Consider the following 22,707-nt stretch of genomic DNA (forward strand, 5'->3'; position numbering starts at 1 on the left):
CATACCAAAAAAAAAAGAGAACCAAATTAGAGCCTTCTGAAAATAAAGGAATATTCATTGGTTATAGTGAAACTTCAAAAGGGTACAAGATCTACATTCCTAGGCAAAGAACAATTGAGATTAGTAGAGATGTTATATTTGAAAAAGATACTACCTTTAAAATTTCTAGTAATAGTGATGGATTCATTTTAGAAGAAGATCAAGCTGCAAAAATTGAGAGGGAGGATAATTCTGACATCTCTTCCATGTCTAATCATTCAGAATCAAAGAACGTCAACCATACCAATAAGAAGAGACCCCTTTGGGCCAGAAAAATGTTAGCTAAAAATCAAGTTGAACCATATGATGTAATCTAGGGAAAAAAAAGGACTAGAAATCAATCCTGTTATGATGCACTACTATCTGAACTCACAAAATCTAAACCTACTAATGTTAAAGAAGCACTTTCACATCAATCTTGGAAGGAATCGATGATTGAGGAATATAATTCTATATTGAAAAATGATGTATGGGACATTGTACCAAGATCCAAAAATAAATCAGTGGTTTATTCTAAACGGTTGTTCAAGATTAAACATGTTGCTGATGGTAGTATTGAAAAATACAAGGCAAGATTTGTAGCCTGAGGTTTCTCTCAAAAGGAAGGTATTGATTATGAAGAAACTTTTGCCCCTGTTGCCAGGTATACTTCAGTTAGAACTATCCTAGCTATTGCAGCATCTAAAGGATGGAAAGTATATCAAATGGATGTCAAAACAACATTTCTCAATGGTAATATTGAAGAAGAAGTTTATGTTGAACAACTAGAAGGGTTCAATACCTTTGATTGCAAGACTCATGTTTTTAAATTGAAGAAAGCACTTTATGGTCTTAAATAGGCTCCCAGAGCTTGGTATGAAAGAATAGATAATCACGTATTGAAATTGGGATATGCAAAAAATAAAGCCGATCCAAATCTATACTTCAAATCTGGAGGTAATGATATGGTTATCTTTGTATTATAAGTTGATGATTTGCTAATTATAGGTGATGAACATCTAATAGAGAAATGTAAGCAAGATCTCTCTTTTGAATTTGAAATGAAGGATCTAGAGTTACTTCACTATTTTTTAGGATTAGAAATTTGGCAGCTAGTCAACTATATTATACTAAATCAAGGAAAATATACAATTGATATATTAACCAAGTTTGGAATGATGGAATGTAAACTGGCTACTACCCCTATGGAGATAAACCTACACAAATTAAATGATGAATATGAGGATGTGGATCCTACTTACTATAGACAAATTATTGTATCCTTTATGTATTTGGTCAATACACATCCTAACATATGCTATGCAACTCATATCTTGAGTTAGTTTATGTGTGTACCTAAATACATCTTGACATATCTGAAAGGTACTATTGGAATGGGAATGAAATATGACAAAGTCAATCTTGAACTAATTAGATACTCAGATTCTGATTGGGCTACGAGTTCTATTGAGTGAAAGAGCATTTCAGGAAATTGTTTTCATCTTGGATCTGGTATGATTTCTTGGACTATGTGGAAACAAAATTCAGTAGCTTTAATCTCTATTGAAGTCGAGTACATTGCATCTTCCTTGGGTGCCAGAAAAGTAGTATGGCTATGAAAGTTTCTTTTAGATCTCTTCAAAAGACCTTTGAAACCCACCATGATTTATTGTGATAATCAAAGTTGTATCAAGCTTTCTTCTAATCTTGTGTTTCATAATCACTCTACACACATTGAAATTCCATTTCATTACATGAGATATATGGTTAATTGAGAAGTCATTCAATTGGAATATATATGTACAAATGATCAAATGGCTGATATCCTTACCAAACCTCTTGCTAAAGTGAAATTGAAATACTTTAAAGAAAAAATTGGTATGATTATTTTTAATAGATTTTTTTTGAAATAAAAGAGTTATTTTGTTTGAGATTGTGTTTCCATTGGTTATCTAATAGTATTTGATATGTAATGAAAGGTGACAATCTTTCATGGACATATTCAAGTGTAAACAAATTATTTACAAGGTAACAATCTTGTAAATAATAAATCTATTTTTGGGCTTCTCTAGACATTGCTTAAGTGCAAGTAGAAATTATTTTTGGGCTTCTCTAGACATTACTTAAGTGCAAGTAGAGATTATTTTTGGGCTTCTCTAGACATTGATTAAGTGCAAGTAGAGATTATATGAGCTTCTCTAGACATTGCTTAAGTGCAAGTAGAGATTATTTCTGGTCTTCTCTAGACATTGCTTAAGTGCAAGTAAAGATTATATGAGCTATCTCTAGACATTTCTTAATTGCAAGTAGAGACTATGTGTGCTATCTCTAGACATTAGTTAATTGCAAGTAGACATTATATGAGATATCTCTAGACATTGATTAAGTGCAAGTAGAGACTATGTGTGCTATCTCTAAACATCACTTAAGTGCAAGTAGAGATCATTTACTATTCATATTATGTTTCTTATATGATAACTCTGATTTAATTGATGTTTTACTTCTCCCTAGCTAAAGAGGGAGTGTTAATGTTTAGTGTTAGAAGAAGAAAAACATGAATCTTGTATGCTACCATTGTTTACTTTGCATCATAGAGATATAAGCATCTTTACTTTGTTACTGATATCTGCTTTACATTATAGAGAGATAAGCATCAAATTTATGCCACCATTGTCTGATATGTATCACAGAGATATGTGCATATGTATATATATTCATACTTACATATGCATACATATATGTATACATATACCTTTGTCATACATACAAATTATTGAGAACAAGGTAAGCATACTATTGACCAACCTATATTGGTTGAGCTTTATATTATTAGTGACTTATTACTTGTATCAATTTCATACCCTGTGCTTTGCCTTTGCTATGTATTAAACATTATTGGACCCTTTGATTGTTATTAGGTGCAAATTATATTATTTTATTGAGCAGTTATATTAACTAAACATGCCTCTGAAGAGGCATGTCCCTATGTGGCTTTTGGGCCTCATAGAGACATGACTCTTTGGAGTCATTTCTCTCCATGCATATATACATACTCACCATTGCCACTAGGAAAAGCATCAATTTAAGGCATATGAGTACATGAGAATAAGTGTCAACATTATTTATTGTTATCGACTTCATTTTGTTATACAATGATCAGGAGTCTTTGCCATTGCTAAAGAAGGAAGACTGATAAAAGTTTACTGCAAGTCATAGTATAGATAAGTTCTTATAGTCTACATAGTTTGATTCATAATTTATCTTCAAGCATTTTGTAATTGTTTATCTATCAGTGATCCACTATTTTTAACATGGACAAGGAGGTTGAAACCCATGAAAGTAAGGTGAAGTTAGAAGTCCTAGTTGATTCTCAAAGGAAAATGCATGAGATTCCTGAAATGGAATTTCCAATAGAGGTGGGATAATGGGTGTGTTGAATCTATCGTATGAGAGGAGATATGTGTCCTTTTCTATATCCTCAACAACTATAGTAGGTGGCTTGATGATTGGAGCTGCAATGATAGGCAATGTTGAAGAGTAATTATATGTAATGTATGGAATTTAAAAAGGAGGTGGAGGTGTAGAAGTCACAACACTGGTCTCAAGAACAAGACATAAGTTCAAGTGATCTGACTTCACTTTAGTAAACAATCATGAAGGAGAGTGAGTCTCTGATATTGGAGATGGTGGATCAAAATGAGAGAATGAGTATAGGCAAGAAGAGTGGTCAACTATTCATGTAGCAACAATATTACATGTCTCACTATCTCTGATGTGTAGTGATTCTTGTGCAAACTCAACTATCTCCCCTATCCCACTATGTGTAATCTGATAGATAAAGAGAAGGCTAGATGACAAAGATGGAACACAAATTACATCATGGAATGTACCATAATCAATGCCAATAGAACATTTCCCACATACAGTCATAACAATTTTGTTCCCCATCAAAATGTGTGGAGTAGGAGAAGCCTCAAAAGAAGAGAGCAAATGCTAAGAAGATTCCATATGGTGTGAAGCACTTGAATCTGGTAACCATCTAGAAGAGTGACATAGTGCATGACCCTTTCCTATATCTTTAACATCCTACTAAAATGATGAAGAAGAAGAAGATCTATGAGAAGTAGAAGGAATATCAATTTTTTTCTTCTAAAGGAGAGTTGGCAAATCTTAAACATGTTTGCCATAGCTATCTAACTTCATCTCATAGTAATGTGACTCATCATGATTGGGCTTATTACAATAAGCACACTTTAATCTTTTTGGATTTGGTTTATTTCCCTTAGGAGGAGGTGGGCTTGATGTGATGTGAGGGCTAGAATCAATTTGAGACTTTGTAGGATGTGACTTATGCTTCTTCCCCTTCATCCTAGAAGATGATCGAACTACCAATGCATAAGTTTGTGAGTCTATGAGAGAATCCAACTAAGAGAGCTTAGCTTTTTCTCGAGTAAAATGATCAAAAAGACCTTAAAGGATGGCATGGTAAATCTAGTATCCAAATCATCTTTGGTGGAATAGAAGATAGAAGCAAAAATCTGAAGATTTCCATGAAGCTTAGAAAGAATTAGGTAAATGCACTCAGTGTTAGTCTTGGTTTTCCCACGACCCTACAATAAAGATCTTTTTTGTTTGAATTTAATTAAGAAGTCCTTAATGGAAGAAAAAGAATTTGGTACAAGAGAGGTAAGCATTGTCTCAATCTAAAGTGCTCTAAACTCATTCACTATACCAAACAAGCCTTCAACCTTGGTTTACATAGCTAGAGGGGTATTGCACCCATCAAGATCAAATTGTAGACTGTTTGATACCTATAAAGAAATGAACCCCATTTCCTCATCCATCTTGTTCCTATGCTAGATGATCTCAAAAGACCTCTATAAAACTAGTTTTACTGCATCTAAACAAGACCACAACCCTTTTGACTGGAGAAGTCGTGTCATCAAGGACTTCCATGTGTGATAGTTATGAGAGGTTAGAAGTTCTAGACAAGAAGAGGTCTCAAACATTGTTTTAGAAGGTATTGAATTATATTTTTAAAAATATTTGGTTTACTAATGTAAATAATAGAAATAATAATAAAAACACCCCCTACAATACAAAAATTGAACCCCAGTTGCTAGAAGGAATGCATGAACAAGAAGAGAGAGAAAAAGGATTTAGTTGAGTATATCATGTACCTTTGAGAAATACTAATGAAAATAATAGAGGATCTAAATAGGGCTCAAGAATATCTTTCTAATGCTTCTTTTAGATTGAAAAATAGAGCTAAAAAAAGCATGTGACACCCCCCCGGAAGATCAAAAGCATCATCTGACTTTGATTTAAAAAAAGTACCAAACTAGGAAAAAATGCAAAAAATACCTTCACCATCATCTCTATTTATAAATCATCTTTTTGACACTTCTTTTAGAATGAAAAAATACCTTTGTATGCTCAAGTTACAATGAAAATATTGTCAGAGCCTCGAGAAGGCTAGATTTTTTTTTTTTTTTTTTGAAATTAATTTTTTTTTAAAATTTAATTTTTAAAAAAATTTGGCAGTGCCCCGGGTGATGTGGGGAGTGGAAATGGGTCATGGGTGGTGCATGGGAAGAGTATTGGCATGATGGCATCACAGTGGCATGAAGCTGGTGGTAGGCAAGCCTGCAATGTGCATTGGAGTGGAGGCCGCTGTGATGAGCAGATTGATCACTAGTGGTGCCACTGTAGTTAGGTGAACTGTGATGGTGATTGTTGTGATTAGTTGACCATAGTGGTGTTTTAACGATGCATTTTAATTTTAATTTTTTAAAGAATTATACTAGCTCGCATCAATTTATGTGCCAAAGGTTGTACAACCTTGCTATGCAAAAAATTGCCTCCATAGTCAACGTTGTCCAAAAATGACCAATTTTATAAGAAAATGGGGGTTTTGATAGCTTCTAAATCCAACTGTGAGGTCTATTTGGCCTCAAAATGCTCCAAAAAATAGAGACCCCCTATTTTCATAGAAAATACCCCAAAAATGTTAGATCTATTCTATCAAACACTTGTTCTTCTTTTTCTCCAAATAAGAACAAGCTACAATAGGTTAGGCTCTGATACCATGTAGGATTTGAGAAATACAAATCCAAAAAACCCAAATAATGCATGCATGCAAGAACCTATCACAAAGAAGAAAAGAAAAAGAAGAGGCAAGTGTTTTTCTCCAAAAATATAGAAAATTATATCATCAAATTGAAAAGATGATATATATTTACAAAATATCAATCCATATAGAAGGAGATAGAAAAATCTAAAAGGGAAACCCTAAGAGGTAAATGACATTTAATAATTGCTAATTAATTATTAAATGGAAATGCAAGTGCATAAAGGAAAATCTTAAGAAGGGAGTAAAGGAAATTTAATAAAATAAAATAAATTATTTGTGTGGATATTTTTTATGAGTTATTTTACTAATTGTTTCACAAGTTAACATTGGATGAATATGGTGAATGATTAATTGGTTAGATATTTTTTGATTGATCATTATAGTTAAAATGATTAAATTTTTTATATAGGGTGGAAATGAATCCACGGCTCCAAAAATATATGAAGGGTGAAAACCAAGAGTCACTGTCTAATGTAGGCTTGATTTAAAACAAGATCATGCATTTTTTCATAACCTAATACAGAAGGGTGAATTGATTAGACTTACTTCTCCCTCACCTCCACAAAGATAGAGTTTTATGAACATAGATATGCAAATGTAAGGTTTGATATAAGGAAAATAAAATGTGTATTGAAATAGATAAGGAAAGGAAACTCATCTTGTAGAATACAAACTTGTAAATGGGTTGTTAGAGGTTTTTTGAAACTATCAAAACCCACAATCTCAATCAGGAACTACAAAATCCACAAAACTCAAAAATCATTTGACTTTCTAGTAGAGTCCACTTAAGGTAGTAGGGATGACCTAAGGTAGTGGGGTTGACATAAGGCAATAGGTTGACCTAGAAGTGATGCAATGTGTCCCTACTTGGGAGTCTTTGAATGCAAAATAGTTTTGAAGTTCTACAAAAAGGATATTTGAATCCACACTATGTTTTATCTTTTGAAATCCACACCCTATAAGAAAAATGGTTTTGTTTTGTTCATCAGAGGTTGATTAAAATACTATAAATATAAAGTAAATTCACACATTCACCTTACAATAGTAGGATTTCTCAAATTGAATGTAATGAGCTCACATTACCAATTGAATGGATCAAGAGAATGTGAGTATAGAAGAAAGATGAATGTAGAAGCCCTCTCTTGATGACAAGCTCCATTATCATCAATGAAGGAAGCTAGATCTTGAAAGAATGTAGCATGAATGATAAAGAGAATATAAATCCCCCAAATGAACTCCTAGAACCTCCTTGAAAGTGCATTGAATGAAAAAGATCTCCTCTCTAATGGATTGCAAAAGGATCTCCTTGAATGTTCTTGAAGATGGCTTGATCACTTGAATGCTTGAATGCTTGCTTACTTGTGTATGGGTAGATATGATGGAAGGATTTCTTATGCATATGAATGATGGATGTAAAATGAGGAAACTTGAAGGGTTTATAAAGTGCTCAAAATATTTTTTCTTTTAGTGATCGGCTAGACTCACACTTAATACCTCCAATCAATTCTATAAGGCTCGAGGAGGAGACTCAAAAAATGGGTCCCTAGTAGGGATGTAGTGCATCCATACTAATCTCTAGAGATCTCTTGTGGTTCCATAAAATATCTTTATTTTTTGAATTTGGGTACATATTCTAAGAAAACCTAGTTTTGGAGTAGAAAAGAGATTCCAAGTAATTGAGGGAAGAGATGACCCAAGTGGTAGATCTGAACTTGAACTTTGCACTATGAAAGAGGAATACCAAGGAGAATCTATTAGGTCCTACCTTAATCATGGCTTGAAGAAATATAGAGAGATGAGAAGAAAGAGAAGAATATTAATTCAATTCAAGACTCTCAATAATAGGTTCTAAATCATCATTAAAATAAAGTTCTTGCAATTTAAGATGTTATATTTAGCCCCCACTTTAGTAAGAGTTTGGAAAAGGAATAAGATAACTAAGATAATCTCATCATAGTCAAGAAGAGAAAGAATCCATCAAGCCCCCAAAGGATTTGTTAACTCCAGGATCATAATTAGAGGGAAATCATTAATTGAGAGAAGTAGAGAAAGAAGAGGTGTAATTAATTCATCTAATAAGAAATGTACATCTTATTGTGAATCTTGAAAAAATAAAAAATAAAAAATAAAAAATGTGTAACCTGTGCATTAGACTTAGCATGTTGAATTTGAAGGGTTAGAATTAAATGGTGTAATGGGTTTGTGTTTCCAATTGTCTATCCCACAAATTTAGCACCTTGCAGTGACTTTGCACCCCCATGATATAGTATTTTTGTAGCATGAGAATAGTTTTTGAATGTATTAGGATAGGTCAAATGGTCTAGCAAGTGTGTGTATCATGCAATCCAAGACATGTAAAAAAAGGAGAGTAGTTGGCCCTAGCAAGTTTTGTTATGCTAGTGTACTCTATATGTTGCTATTGAAAAAAATAACATATACAAATAAGGGGGCCATGTATTCCCCTCAAACTCCCCTAAGATAGAAAAATAATGACTTATTTTGGCATCTTAAGGAAGTGATAAAGAAGGATAAATTAATTTTAGCATCAAGATAGTAACCACAAGAATCACTCAATCCAAACCAAAGAGATCATAGCTCCTATGAGGTCATGGACAATGAGACACCATGAAAGAAGTGAAAAAGTAAATCCTTAGAAGGGATCTCACATTATTATGAGGCCTCAAGGTAAGTGATCAATCTATCAAGAAAATCCAATTGTATATGATATAAGATTGAATATCACACAAAAACCAAATAACACACAACTGTAGAAATAGTGGATCCTTAAGAGAATGAGAAAGATGGATAAGATTCCCTTACCCCCCAAGTCTAGAAACAAAGGAAAGATAAGATGCATTATTCTACTCACAAAGTGGACCATGAATGACAATGATCACCCAAGAGATAGACTAATAATGTTACATGGTGTGGAGCAACAAAATAGAGACCTAGATGTTATTTATATAATTTGGGATTGAAACTCATCATAAGGAGATATGTGAATAACTTTGTTATTAATGAGTTGTTGAATATTTTAATGTAAATCTTGACAATCATTAGTAAAAGGATCATAATTTAGCAATGATACATGAAAAATGGAAGATTCATATGTTTTTGACAATATTTCTTTCTACATTTAGGTCTAGAAATCACCTTAGCATAAAGAAGTTTGGGAAAAATAATTTATTGATAAAATAAGAGATGATAAAGGAGAAGATAAAAGAGAGTATGTGGAGAAAGAATGAGAGTTAATTCTTTTTTCCACACATCCTAATGTATGATAGGAAATGATGTTGAAATAATGGCCATGCCTCTCATTACTTAAGGGCATATTATTGTCTTGTTGTTATTTACTAAAACTATTCTTAGAAAATCCATAAAAAGAAGGCATATCAATCAGTTTAGGAGATTCATCATGAGTAGAAGTAGCAACAAAGTTATTATAAAGATGATTTTTGTTCAAGACTTCATGAATGAAAGGTCATTAGCCCTATATTCTCTAATAAAAGTTGGATTAAAACCTAATGTACCCCAATCATCTTGAGAAAGCATGGAAGAAGGTTCTCTACTCTTCTGAGGAGAAACCTGATCATATTCTACATTTAAACAAGGATTAGGCACGTCATAAACATGAAGGCTATATATAATATTTTTCTAAATAAACTTGATCATGTGATGAAGGTTTGAAGGAATAACATGCATAGAATGCAACAAAGGTCTTCCAAAGATAAGGCTATAATTAAGGGGTCCATACATAAGATGAATAGGAGTATCCAATATTATTGGACCCATCCTAATAGGTAGTGTTATACTACCCAAACTTCTCTTAGCAATGTTGTAAAATCCTCTAATATGAATGTTATTTGAATGAATAGATGTGCGATCAAAATTTATAGCCTTTTACATATCCATATTACAAACATTCAAACCCAAGCCATTATCAATTAAATTCCTACATATGGTATTTTTGTAATTGACACAAATACCATAAGAGCATCATAATAATCTCAAATATCCTTAGGAGGAAAATTATCATGAGTAAACACAATGGGAGGTAGGATAGGGGTAGCATTCATGTATTGTAAAAAGGTGTTGATGTGATCATGATTAGGAGGTGAAATTGAGAGAGTGACTAAAGAATTGTGTGAAAGACTATGAAAAGAACTTGAAAATAAAGATAACAACCCCATTAAAAGGAAATGTAATGATTATGCAAGAAACTAGATGCAATTTTTTATATTTTCATGATGCAAATACATGAAATGAAATATATATGTAAATGAAAAAGGAAATCTAAATACCACAATTGAAAATAATAGCATACAAAATAGATCTAGATACACCAAAATATAACTCCAAAATAAAGGAGAGGAGACTTGTTGGGTTCACCAAAATGTGTAGGGGGGAAATGAATCCACTACCCTATACACAAATGAATAGTGAAAACCAAGATTCACCCCCTAATGTAGGCTCTATTTAACACAAGATCAAGTGTCAATTCATAACCTACTACAAAAGGGTAATTTTTTTGGACTTTTTTCCCTCACCTCTAGAAAGAGAGGGTTTTATGAAGATTGATATGAAAATGTAAGGTTGGATACAAGGAAATGGAAATGTGTATTAAAATAGAGAAGGAAATTAAACTTACCTAGTAGAACACAAACCTATATATGGTTGCTAGATGATCTCTGAAACTACAAAAACCTACAATCTAGACCAAAAACTATGAGATTTGAAAAACATAGAAATCATTCAAATTTTTGATAGGAACTGATATGAGATGTCTACTTTAGAGTCTCAGTTCCAGTCATTCCAAAGGGAATTCAAGTTGAGATTATTGTTTCTCCCAACGCTTGAGTGACATCTACTTCATGACTTAGACTTACATTCTCTAAAGATTTAGGTATCCATTGCTACTTCATCTACTTTGTGATATTATCAACTCTAGCTTTCTTTTCATGTTCAATCCTTCTAGTATCTTTATAGTTCTTGGCAAGATGTCCAAGTTCAACAAAAATAAAACATCTTCTGATGGTGTCTCTTTTCCTCATGTGATGTTTCACACAATTTTCTCCAATGTTCCCAAATTCTCCACAATAGTGGCATCTACACCATGTGTTGTAGTCCCATCCAAATATAGCTTTCACAATCTATTCTGTTGGATTCAATATTTTGGTTTTGCATTTAGAAGATTTGTGTCCTTTTTTCTTGCAATCATAACATTTTCCTTCAAACGTACATTTCTCCTTTCATTCATTTGTTCTATGACCATGCTTATTGCAATTGTAACACTTTCCATTTAATTTTTCTTTACATTACTCCAAAATTTGTTTGATGTATGACCTAACTTACAAAAATGATTGCAAGTATGTTTTTGATACTTTTGAGCTCCTTTCTTAGATGATCCATTCAATTGATTCTTTCTTTCTTTAGATTTCATCATACTCTAATTAGTTTGCTTCTTAGTATTTAGATCATTTTGTAATCTTTCATTCTTTAACCTTAGATTCATGAGTTCTTCATTTGCATTGGCAAGATGATCAATGAAGTCTGCTTGCTAAAGGGATAGATGTTGAATTTCATTGTTCTTTTCTTCTATCTCTTCTTTGGCTTTGTATTTTTCTTCCATGACTTCACATAATCTTACTACTAGATTTCTTGTACTCTTTTCAAATTTCTAACTTCTTCTTAAAGATTGGAATTCTTTTCAAGTAGATCTTTGATTTCTTCATTAGTTTCATCTGAGTTTCTTTTAGGATAAATATCTTCAATTCTTTCTTAAGTGTAGATATTGTCATTCATTTTTTCTGCAAGATCTTTCCTTCTTTTCAATTATTGAGAGAGTTGCTCCTTTCCTTTCTTCAGATTCCCAATAGTCATTTCAAGACCCAAACTTTTATTTTCAATAGCCTTATCTAACTTGTATATCTCCATTGCTTTGATCTTTACTCAAGATGTTAAATGTCTTCTTTGAGAACCATACTTATTTGATACCAATTGTTGGAAATATTAGATAGGCTTGGTTACTAAGAGGGGAGAGGTGAATTAGGAACCAATAAAACTTCAAATTATTTCACCAATTAATCCTTCATAAAATATTCTGATCTAATGACATGCATGAAAGAACGAAAGCAATAAAACATTCATAACATATTGACATGAGATATGGTGACCTAGAGACCTTCCAAATAGGAAGTAAAATTGGGGTGGGGATGATACCCACAAGCTTTAGTACTATAGTATAAATTTGGTCAGTTAAGGCTTACAATTAATCACTTTAGATGATCTACCCTATTAGGAGCAATAAGAACTACTAGGTCCACCTGGTGAAAGTATTTACAAACACATAATGAAGTATGCACTCAATAAAGAGATTTGTCAAAGGTTGTTAAGTCTAATTGATTAAAGGATTTAGCTGATACACTTGTTAGGATAAACCACTGGCCAATCTCTAATCTACAACTCTAATTTTTTGGTTGAGATTCCTTTGAATTGTAAAGATCACCTTGTTGTAATAGATAAATCTTTGTTGTCCCTTATACTACTTCTAGCGTTCACAATTCACACTTCTACCTCTATATTTGCATCATAGTTTCTTCTATATTCATTTGGATGTGATACAATACATTACATATATACTAATCCAAATTAAAATTCATCAAAGTTGGCTACAACATAGGTTTCCATCAAGATCACAAAGTCGGCCCAACTGTTGGTACTCAAGTTTTGAAGAAAAACTCAGTAAGGTTCTGATCCTAGACAACCATTGTAAATACTCAACATCATCGTACACTTGGTGGATGTAGAATATTAATTCATATTAATCAATTCCAAGTATCTTGAACTTGGTCAACACTTGCATGACTTGATGAGCACTATGAAACTTGGCATATAAAATGAATCACTTGGTTGACACACCTTGGCTTGGTCAACACTAGATTCATGTCATTGATATTGCAAGCTTGGTAGGCACTGGAGACCATGGTTGATACTGTGCAACTTAGTTAGTATTATAAAGCTTGGTTAGCATTGTCACTATTTAAGTTAGTAAATAATGATTTTGAAACTCAGTAGCAACTGTAGAGCTCTGTAGTACCAAGATTACTTAGTTAACATTGCAAACTACAAGATAAGCTTAGTAGAAGCTTAACCAATTGACTAAGTGTGAGTCACTAATAAAAAAAATTGACCTTAATTTTAACATCCACCATTTCTAGTTAAGGTAAAACCACTTAGGTCTTGCAAAGCCCAAAGTGTAGAGATTGAAAAAAGTAGAGACTTGATCTTCTTCATTAGCTAAAATTGTGTTGAGTTTTCCAGCATCGAGTAGGCAAGCTTGTATGAAGCCATCCAAAACTTTTGTCCACCAAAAAACTTAATAACCAATAAAAGAATTAGTTGTAAGGTGCTATTGATACAAAAGTATCCTGGGTTGCACTACTATCCTGCATGTTTTCAATTTTTACCTTGCTACTGAAACTATGTCCTATTGAAACTATATTTTTTGATTTTTGGGTGCCTGTTGCAGACCAAGTAACTAATTTTTCATAATAAATAAAAGGATTCATAAATTAGGGATTAAAGAGGTCTTAGAGTACTATCTAATATCCAAGGAACAAGTTTTAACTTCTTATAAATTGGGAGATATGGCAATTCTCCTAGAGTATCAATTTCTAGTAGTTTTGCACAATAGTTTTCTATGCTTGACTTTCAAGTTATATGCACACTTATCCTTAGTGAATCATCCCTTGCATACTTAAGGGTTTTTAGAAAACCTAAACTACTACCCATAGTTCAAAGCACAAGATCTAATTCCATCATAGCTAGGAGATATCACAATTTTGCTCGAACATCAATTTATGGACATTTAATTGTTGATGCAAGCTGACTTGTGGCTCTTCATAAATTTAATGCTAGATTTATTTTCATTTAATATTTTCTAAGAGCTTACTTGTTGCTTGTCTATGTTCTAGAATGATCTATAAGCCATTTTGGCTAGTACAGATAGATTGTTTAGGCTTAGAGCTAGAGCAGTTTTAAAAGATGATTAGAGACCAAAATTGGAAAGTGCAAATTTGCTATTGGATATTGGATTTGAATGTATTTTGTATCTAGTTGTAACCTAGAAGGCCTTATAGATGGGCATGTATGTTGAATATTTGAAGAATCAATGAAAGTCTTTTCTCTTCCTCCTTTCATTTTTGATTCTATGTGTTAGATTTTCACTGAGTTAACTCTTACAGGGTGGTTTGGAGATCAGTTGGGTGTGCCATTAGCCCTAGTTTTCCTTTTCCTTCCTTGCATTAGGTGGTATCAGAGTTTGAGATTTGTTCTTTTGGAGATTGGATCATATAGAACCTTGATTTTAATTTGGTTACATGGTTACAAATCTATGGATTTGACCTATAACTTGTAGAGGCTAATGATATTGTAGGAACCTAATTTGTAAAGATGGTTTGTGGTAGAGGAAATAATAATGCTGCTATATTAGATCAATTAAGACAAATTGTACCTAGATTAGATTCTATGGAGACAACTTAGAGGAGAGGAGCACATCTTAATGATGTAAGTGATGATGAAGCAATAACACCAAACCATAATCTAGAACTTGAAGAAGATCAATATGAGGAAAGATTGTTGAGAGTGTTGTCTAGGGAAAATTCAAAGCTTGTTGTAGGAGTTGTTCCTTATGATGGAAAATTGGATACCAATGCTGTGTTGGATTGGATCTTAGATATGGAGAAGTTATTTGAGTATGAAAACAATCTTGATAATAAGAAGGTGAAGATTATAGTTACTAGGTTGAAAGGTCATGCCTCACTATGGTGGGAACATATGCAAACTAATAGATAAAGGAGAGGAAAGGAGAAGATAAAAACTTGGCAGAAAATGGTGAACAAGTTAAAGAATAAATCCCTTCCTACTGATTATCAAGTTAGCTTGTTGGGAAAGATGCAAAACTTGAAACATAAGGACATAATTGTAAAATAGTATACCAAGGAATTCTGTAGATTGGACATAAGATCTAGACATGTGGATGATGATGTTTAGAAAATTTCAAGGGACATAAATGGATTGAGATCTAGAATTCAAGATTAAATAAGTTGGAAATTATGGAAGAAGCAAGCCAATATGCCTTTAAAGTTGAGGAGATCTTGACAAAGGAGCATGAACAAAGAAAAAGAGGCAGAGGTGGTCGATTCTAGAGAGGCAGAGGTAGATCTAATGAAGAAGGTGGCAGATTTGATAGTTCTATACATAATAAAGGAAAATTTGAATGAAAAAATGATGTCAAAGAAAAAACTGAGTGGAAAGGTGGTAGTTCATACTAAGGAAGTACTGGATCTTATCAAGGAAGTGGAAATTCTTATCCTAGAGGTGGTTTCCACAGTAATTGTTTCAGATGTGGTAAAGAAGGACATAGATCTTTTGAACGTAGATCTTTTGAAATAGGGTAGAATAATAGAAATGTTGTGATTCAAGGAGACATTGAGAGTTTACCAAGTGGACCTAAGGTTGGAGAAAATTTGATGGTGAGAAGAACCTTATGTAATAAGGGAAGTGATGAGGAACTTGTCCTTAGAAGAAGTCTTTTCAAGATCAGATTTAAGATGGATGAAAAATGCTGCAAGGTGATCATTGATGGTGGAAGTTCAACAAATTTGACATCAAAAGAGCTGATTATAAAATTGCAGTTGCAGAGGTTGAAACTTCCCAAACCTTATCATGCTTCATGGATGAAAGATGAGCATAAGATATTGGTAAGTGAGCAATGTATTGTGAAGTTCAAAATTGGACATTACTTTGATGAAGTATTGTGTGATATTGTGCCTATGGATTGTTGTCATATTTTTTTGGGTAGACCTTGGGAATATGATAGATATGTTGTGCATGATGGAAGATTAAATCAATATAATCTTTAGGTAAATGGGAAGAAAAAAATATTTTTTCCTTTGATTGAAAGTCTAGATGAGGTTAGCTATATTACAATAAAAGTTTGCATGGTTAATGGAAAGCAATTTGAAAAGGAAGTAAAGAAGAATCAAGTTTGTTTTGCTATAGTTCCTAGAGGACCGAGTGTTGGTAGTAATGACCAAGTAGTAGAAGTTGGTAATGACAAAGTGATAGAAGAAATTACAAAATTTCTAAATGAGTATAAAGATATTGTTGCTGATGATATTTCTAATGGTTTACCTCCAGTAAGTGTAGACACCTAAATTTGATTACACCACTTTGGTAATCCTATTTAGTTATCTCTAAAGGCATCATTAATTAAATTCCTATTTTAATTAATCCTTTGCCATCCCCTACCTGATTAATTTAATTAATCATCTATAGTCCTAATTGATAAATCAAATAACCTATTATTTATCAATTAAATCCTTTTCTTCTATCTAATTCCAAAATCCTCATTTATTAAATAAATCTATTTGATAAATAAAGCCCTCAAATCTAATAGCCCCTAACTTATCCCTAAACCCTCTTTTAGCCTAATCCACCCCATCCACCCATACTAACTAAGCTTAGCCACTAACTCACCCACCCTCATGAATGACATCCACTTGCAAATCTCTAACATCCCTAATCTAATCCTAAACCCAAGCCTAATCCACCCCCTAAAATTGTCACATTCCCTAAGTAAGCTTAAGACTTTCCTAAGCCAAGGAAAGTCAACAATCTCAACTCCCTCCAAAATATCCCAACCACCCAACAATGAATGCTCTTACAAAGACAATAAAGACTCTTACAAGCTCTTACAAGCCATAATGAAGGGTTTTATGAAGATATTATCCCTTGAGCCTCCTTTGTTGACTCATCCATCCCCTTGCCTCCATCCACTCACCTTGTGACATGTGTCACTCCTTGATTGGTGCTAAACAAGCACAATCCATGTGCTCCCCTTTGAGTGCATCCTAGCCTTCCTTAAGATTTCATCTTTCCTTCCATATTATCCCTCCATCCCTCAAGCCCTTAGCCTATAAATTGAATCCCCTCCCAAGCCATTTCATCACAATATTGGAGCTAAAGTTATAATGCCCATTTGAGAGCCAAAAGCCATCAACCATACCCTTATGATGCCAAATTGAGAGCTCACAAAGCTACCAATTTTCCATTTTCCATCTCCATTGAAGCTAGTTTTTGAGAACCTTGAGCATACATCCCAATCCTTAGACTCATCTACCAAGCAAGGAGCTAAATCCTATTGGGAGAGTCCATTCATTTGGCTCACATTTCCAATTGGGGTTTTCCTCTTTAGTCTCTCATTTATGTTATGGTTTTTATGCTAGTTAATGCTTTTTTTTTGAATAGATTAGTATTACTTGCTAACATATTTCTCATATAGAGTAAGAAGCATAATTTATTGTATGGATCTGATTCCTGGAGCTAGTTTTTCAAAAAAAGCACCATATAGATTAACACCTATAGAGAATGAAGAACTTAACAGACAAGTGCATAAATTATTGGAGAAAGGTTTGATCAGAGAAAGTTTGAGTCCATGTGTTGTACCTATTATAGTAGCACCTAAGAAGAATGGAGAATAGAGAATGTGTACTAATTCTAGAGGTATTAACAAGATCACAGTGAAATATAAGTTTCCTATATTGAGGATGGATGACATAATGGATTGTTTAAGTGGAGCAAAGTATTTTACTAAGATTGATTTGAAGATTGGCTATCATCAGAACAAAATTAGAGAAAGTGATGAATGGAAGATTACTTTCAAGACAAAAGATGGTTTGTGTAAATGGTTGGTTATACCTTTTGGTTTGACTAATGCACCTAGTACTTTCATGAGGTTGATGAATGAAGTTCTGAAAAGATTCTTGGCTAAATTTGTGGTTTTTTATTTGGATGATATTCTAATATTCATTAAGACTAAGGAAAAACATCTTGAGCATATTAGACAAGTATTATAGAGGTTGAAAGAGGAAAAGTTGCTAATTAATTTGAAAAAGTGTTCTTTTATGCAAGAGGAGATTGTGTATTTGGGATTTGTAATTTCAGCTGATGGATTGAAGATGGATCTTGAGAAGGTTAAAGAAATTTTGGAGTGGCCTACACCTGAGAATGTGGGTGAAGTAAGATCATTTCATGGTTTGACTAGTTTTTATAGAAAGTTTACAAAGAATTTTAGTTATATTTGTAATGCTATGACTGAGACAATGAGAGGAAATAAAAGGGAATTCAAGTGGACACATGGAGTAGATAAGAGTTTTGAGACTTTGAAACAAATTGTTGCTGAATGACATCAGTATGGATTTTGATCTTGGATTGCCTAAGACAATAAAGGGGTATGATTCTATATTTGTTGTAGTGGACATATTTTCTAAGATGCCTCATTTCATACCATGTAAGAAGACATTAGATGTTGAGCATGTTGTTGAAATTTTATTTAAAGAGATTGTATTGGCACAAGCTGAATTTGTATATAATAATTCTATGAATAAGAGTATAGGGAAGACACCTTTTGAGATTGTTACTAGAATGAAGTCTAAAGGAGTATCAAATTTGAGAAATATGGATAGTGAAGAATAGAGAAGTGTTGTAGGAGAGGAATTTTCTAATTTTATGAAATCTTTATATAAGGAAATGAAGTTGAGGATAGAACAAAGTAATCAGAAGTATAAGGAGAATGTTGATCAGTCTAGAAAACATCATGATTTTCAAGTTGGTGATGAGGTGATGGTTCATTTGAAGAAAGGAAGATTTTCAGCTGGAACATACAATAAGATGAAGATGAAGAAGTTTGGACCTTGTAAGATCTTGAAGAATTTTAATAGCGGAAATGCTTATGAAATTGAGTTACCTGATGATAGGATATATCTCCTATATTCAATATTGCTAACTTATACAAGTATCATGAATTAGATGATGAAGTTATTGTATCATAAGACTATCCTAAAAAACATATTGAAGAAGTTGAATAGATATTGGATCAAAGAACTGGTAAGAGCACAAGAGGAAAAGATTATTATGAATATCTAGTGAAGTGAAAGAATAGACCTATGGAAGATGATTTATATTCATCTCAACTTGTGACATCTCAATTATTTAGGAGAATCATTTCTTCCAACCCTAGTTTCCTAATGTAGTAGCATCCTTGGTTGAACTATTATCATGCATGTTTTCAATTTTTACCTTGTCGCTGAAACTATGTTCTACTAAAACTATGTTTTTTGGTTTCTAGGTGTCTATTGTAGACTATGTAACTAATTTTTCATATTTAATTAAAGTTTATTCACTTTAGGGATTGAAGAGGGCCTAGATTAATATATATAATCTAAGGCATAAGTTCTAACTCTTTATGCATTGGGAGATATGACAATTCTCCCAGAATATTAATTTTTGGTAGTTCTGCATGTCAACTTTCTGTACTTAACTTCTAGGTTGGATGCACACTTATCCTAGGTGAATCATCCCTTGCACACTTAAGGAGTTATAGAGGACATAAAATAATACCCACAACTCAAAGAATGAGTTCTAATTCAATTAGAGCTAGGAGATATTGTGATTTTTCTCAAACACCAATTTCTAGACATTTAATTATTGATGCAAGCCGACTTGTGGCTCTTCAAGAATTTAATGCTAGATTTATTTTCATTTAATATTTGTTGAGAGATAACTTGTGGCTTCTCTATTTTCTAGAATGATCTATAAGCCATTTTTTCTAGTATAAATAGAGTTTTTAGGTTTAGAGCTAGAGCAATTTTAAGAGATGATTAAAGAGCTGAACAAGAAAGTGAAAATTTGATGGTAGATCTTGGATTTGAATGTATTTTGTATTTGGCCATAACCCAAAAGACCTTATATCTGGGCATGTATGTTGAATATTTGAAAAATCAATGAAATTGTTTTCTCTTCCTCTTTTGGTTGTTGATTATATGTGTTAGATTTCCACTGTGTTAACTCTTGCAGGGTGGTTTAGAGAGCTGGGTGTGCCATTGGCTCTAGTTTTCCCTATCCTTCCTTGTGTTAGTTACTAGGTAAATCAAAAAAATCATTAAATAATTGTCTCCACCTTAAGAAATATTATTTTAGAAACAAAAAAATGGAGTCTTTCTCTTCTTTTGTGAATTATATATATTTTTTGAATCACTCATATCATTCTTCTACTAAATACCAAAGATAATGTAACCATTTCTCATGGATGTGTTATGCATTTTCCTTCTTCCAATTTTGAAGATACACAATCATCTCCAACAATAGAAGAAAATGTTTTGATCAAGGTTCAATCATGTAGATCCAAAAGATGGAAAATATTTAGACCTAGAAAGATTAATAATTTAGATGGTAGAAATCTCTGATCTAAGATGATGAATTTTTCTAGGAGAGGAGGCCAAAGAAATGATGGATTCAAAAACCCCTTTTCCTCACTATTGACAAATATTTTGAAGGACCCTAACACTATATTTGGTTAATTCCCTTTGGGGCCCTTAGATCAAGCTTCCCCAACAAAGATATTGTTGTTGTCTTGAGAAAAAAGTAAAATAATAAGGATGCAAAGGTTATTCCCACCAGTATCCTTGGTGAAGATATAGGGATTTAAGATAAAGATTTATTGTCTAATGTAGGAAAGGATGCCCTAGGTCTAGCTATGTTTCAAACTAGTAAAGTGAATCTAGATTTCTCAAAGTCCTTAAGGAAGTGAGGGCATAAATCCCTTTAGGAACTTAGATCCAGGATGTTGTAGCTAGAGGTCAAGCAAGATTAATGAATCTTTTTCATGTAGGGAAGAGGTAGATTCTTCCCACATTGCCATGAATGTCATAACTTGGAATGTTAAGGGCATCAGTGCCCCTAACAAGAAATGTCTCCTCAGGCACTACATTTCAAATACTATGGCTTCTATCATCTTAATCCAAGAAATTAACTTAGATAAGGTAGATATGGATAAATTCAGAAGTCTCTAGCATAGTGAGAGATAAATAATTCACCTACAGAGGGGGCCTCAGGTAGTCTTGCCATTATATGGGATCCAACAAATGTATCATTTTCCTCCTCTAAATTCCTCATGAACTAGATGTGTGGGCTATTCAAGTGTATTAGGTCAACTATCAGTTATAGACTTATTAACGTATATGATCCAATTGGTAATTAGGACAAAATCAAAGTATGATAGGAAATTGAAGATAGAATAAACATGGGGGTAAAGGAGACATCTATTTTTGGGAGATATTTTAATGCAATACATTTCCCCTCAAAGGAAAGAAGGGGAAATAGGTATCTCTCCTCAACCTCCAAGGATTTTGTAGATTGGATTAATAGGAACAGTCTTTTGGAAATGGAGTGTTCTCTAGATTCCTTCACTTGGAATAAAAGAAGGAAAGGTTTCAGTAACATTTCTAAAATATGACCCATGGGGATTTAACAAACCACTCTATCTCCTTTGTATTAGAAGAAAAACTAGTTTCAATTTTTGATCATTATCCAATAGAACTTAAAATTATCAAGGACAAACATCCTAGAAATTTCCCTTTTAAGTTTAAATGTATGTGGCTTAAGGATGAAAATTTCCTTAGTTTGATTATAGCAATTGTGGGAGGAGATAGAGATCATCTATCCAAAATTTTCCAAGTAGTCATTAAATTGAAGGTTATTAAACATAGATTAGAGGAACAAAATTTCAATTTCTTTGGAAATATCTTTAAAGATAAAATTACATTGGAAGAAAAAATGGAAAATCTCATTATTGTTAAAGGTGTTGATGGTTTAGTCAGAGATACATAGAAAAAATTATCTTGGAAGCTATCTCATCCTTTGAGAACATTTATGACAATTTAGTATGCTCAAAACTAAGGGCCTAGAAGGAAATTTTGGGTACTATACCCAAACTTGTCTCTTCAAACCAAAAGAAAAAAATTATGCAGAAGTTCATAAGAAAGAAGTAGATTTAGTGCTTAACCAAATGAATCCAGATAAATATCCTAGAATAATGAATTTATAGAAACCTCTTTTTAAAAGTGTTGGAATTTGATAGGAAACAACACCACTAGTTCTATAGAATGGTTGAGGAATTCAAGAAAAATCATAAGAGAATTCAACAATACTTTTATTGCTCTAATTCCAAAAAAAGTGAAAGCTAAAACTTTTGATAATTTAGACATATAGTTCTTTTTAATACCCTCTATAATAGTTTTACCAAAACTCTAGCTACTAGAGTGCAATCGATTTTACCTTGAACCTTATAAGAGAGGAACAAACTAGTTTTTTCCTAGGTTTTTCTATTTATGATGGGGTTATCATAGATTAGGAAGATATCTACTTAGTACATAATAACAAAGATCCAAGCATGCTTATTAAATTGGATATCAAAAAATTTTATGACAGAGTTGATTGGACATTTTTATGTAAGTTTCTAGAAGCCTATAGGTTTTTTAAGCAGTGGATAGATATTATCTATGAATGTATCTTGACACCAAAATTATCCATACTCATTAATAGTTCCCTAAAAAATTTCTTCAATCTCTCCAAAGGCCTAAGACAAGGTGAATCAATCTCTCCATTCCTCTTTATCCTTATGTCTAATGCTTTAGGTAGATCCATCTCTCAAGATA

Source organism: Cupressus sempervirens, chromosome 10, assembly GCF_028749045.1.
Source record: "Cupressus sempervirens isolate cs-2001-9-10 chromosome 10, ASM2874904v1, whole genome shotgun sequence".
Taxonomy (NCBI): Eukaryota; Viridiplantae; Streptophyta; class Pinopsida; order Cupressales; family Cupressaceae; genus Cupressus; species Cupressus sempervirens.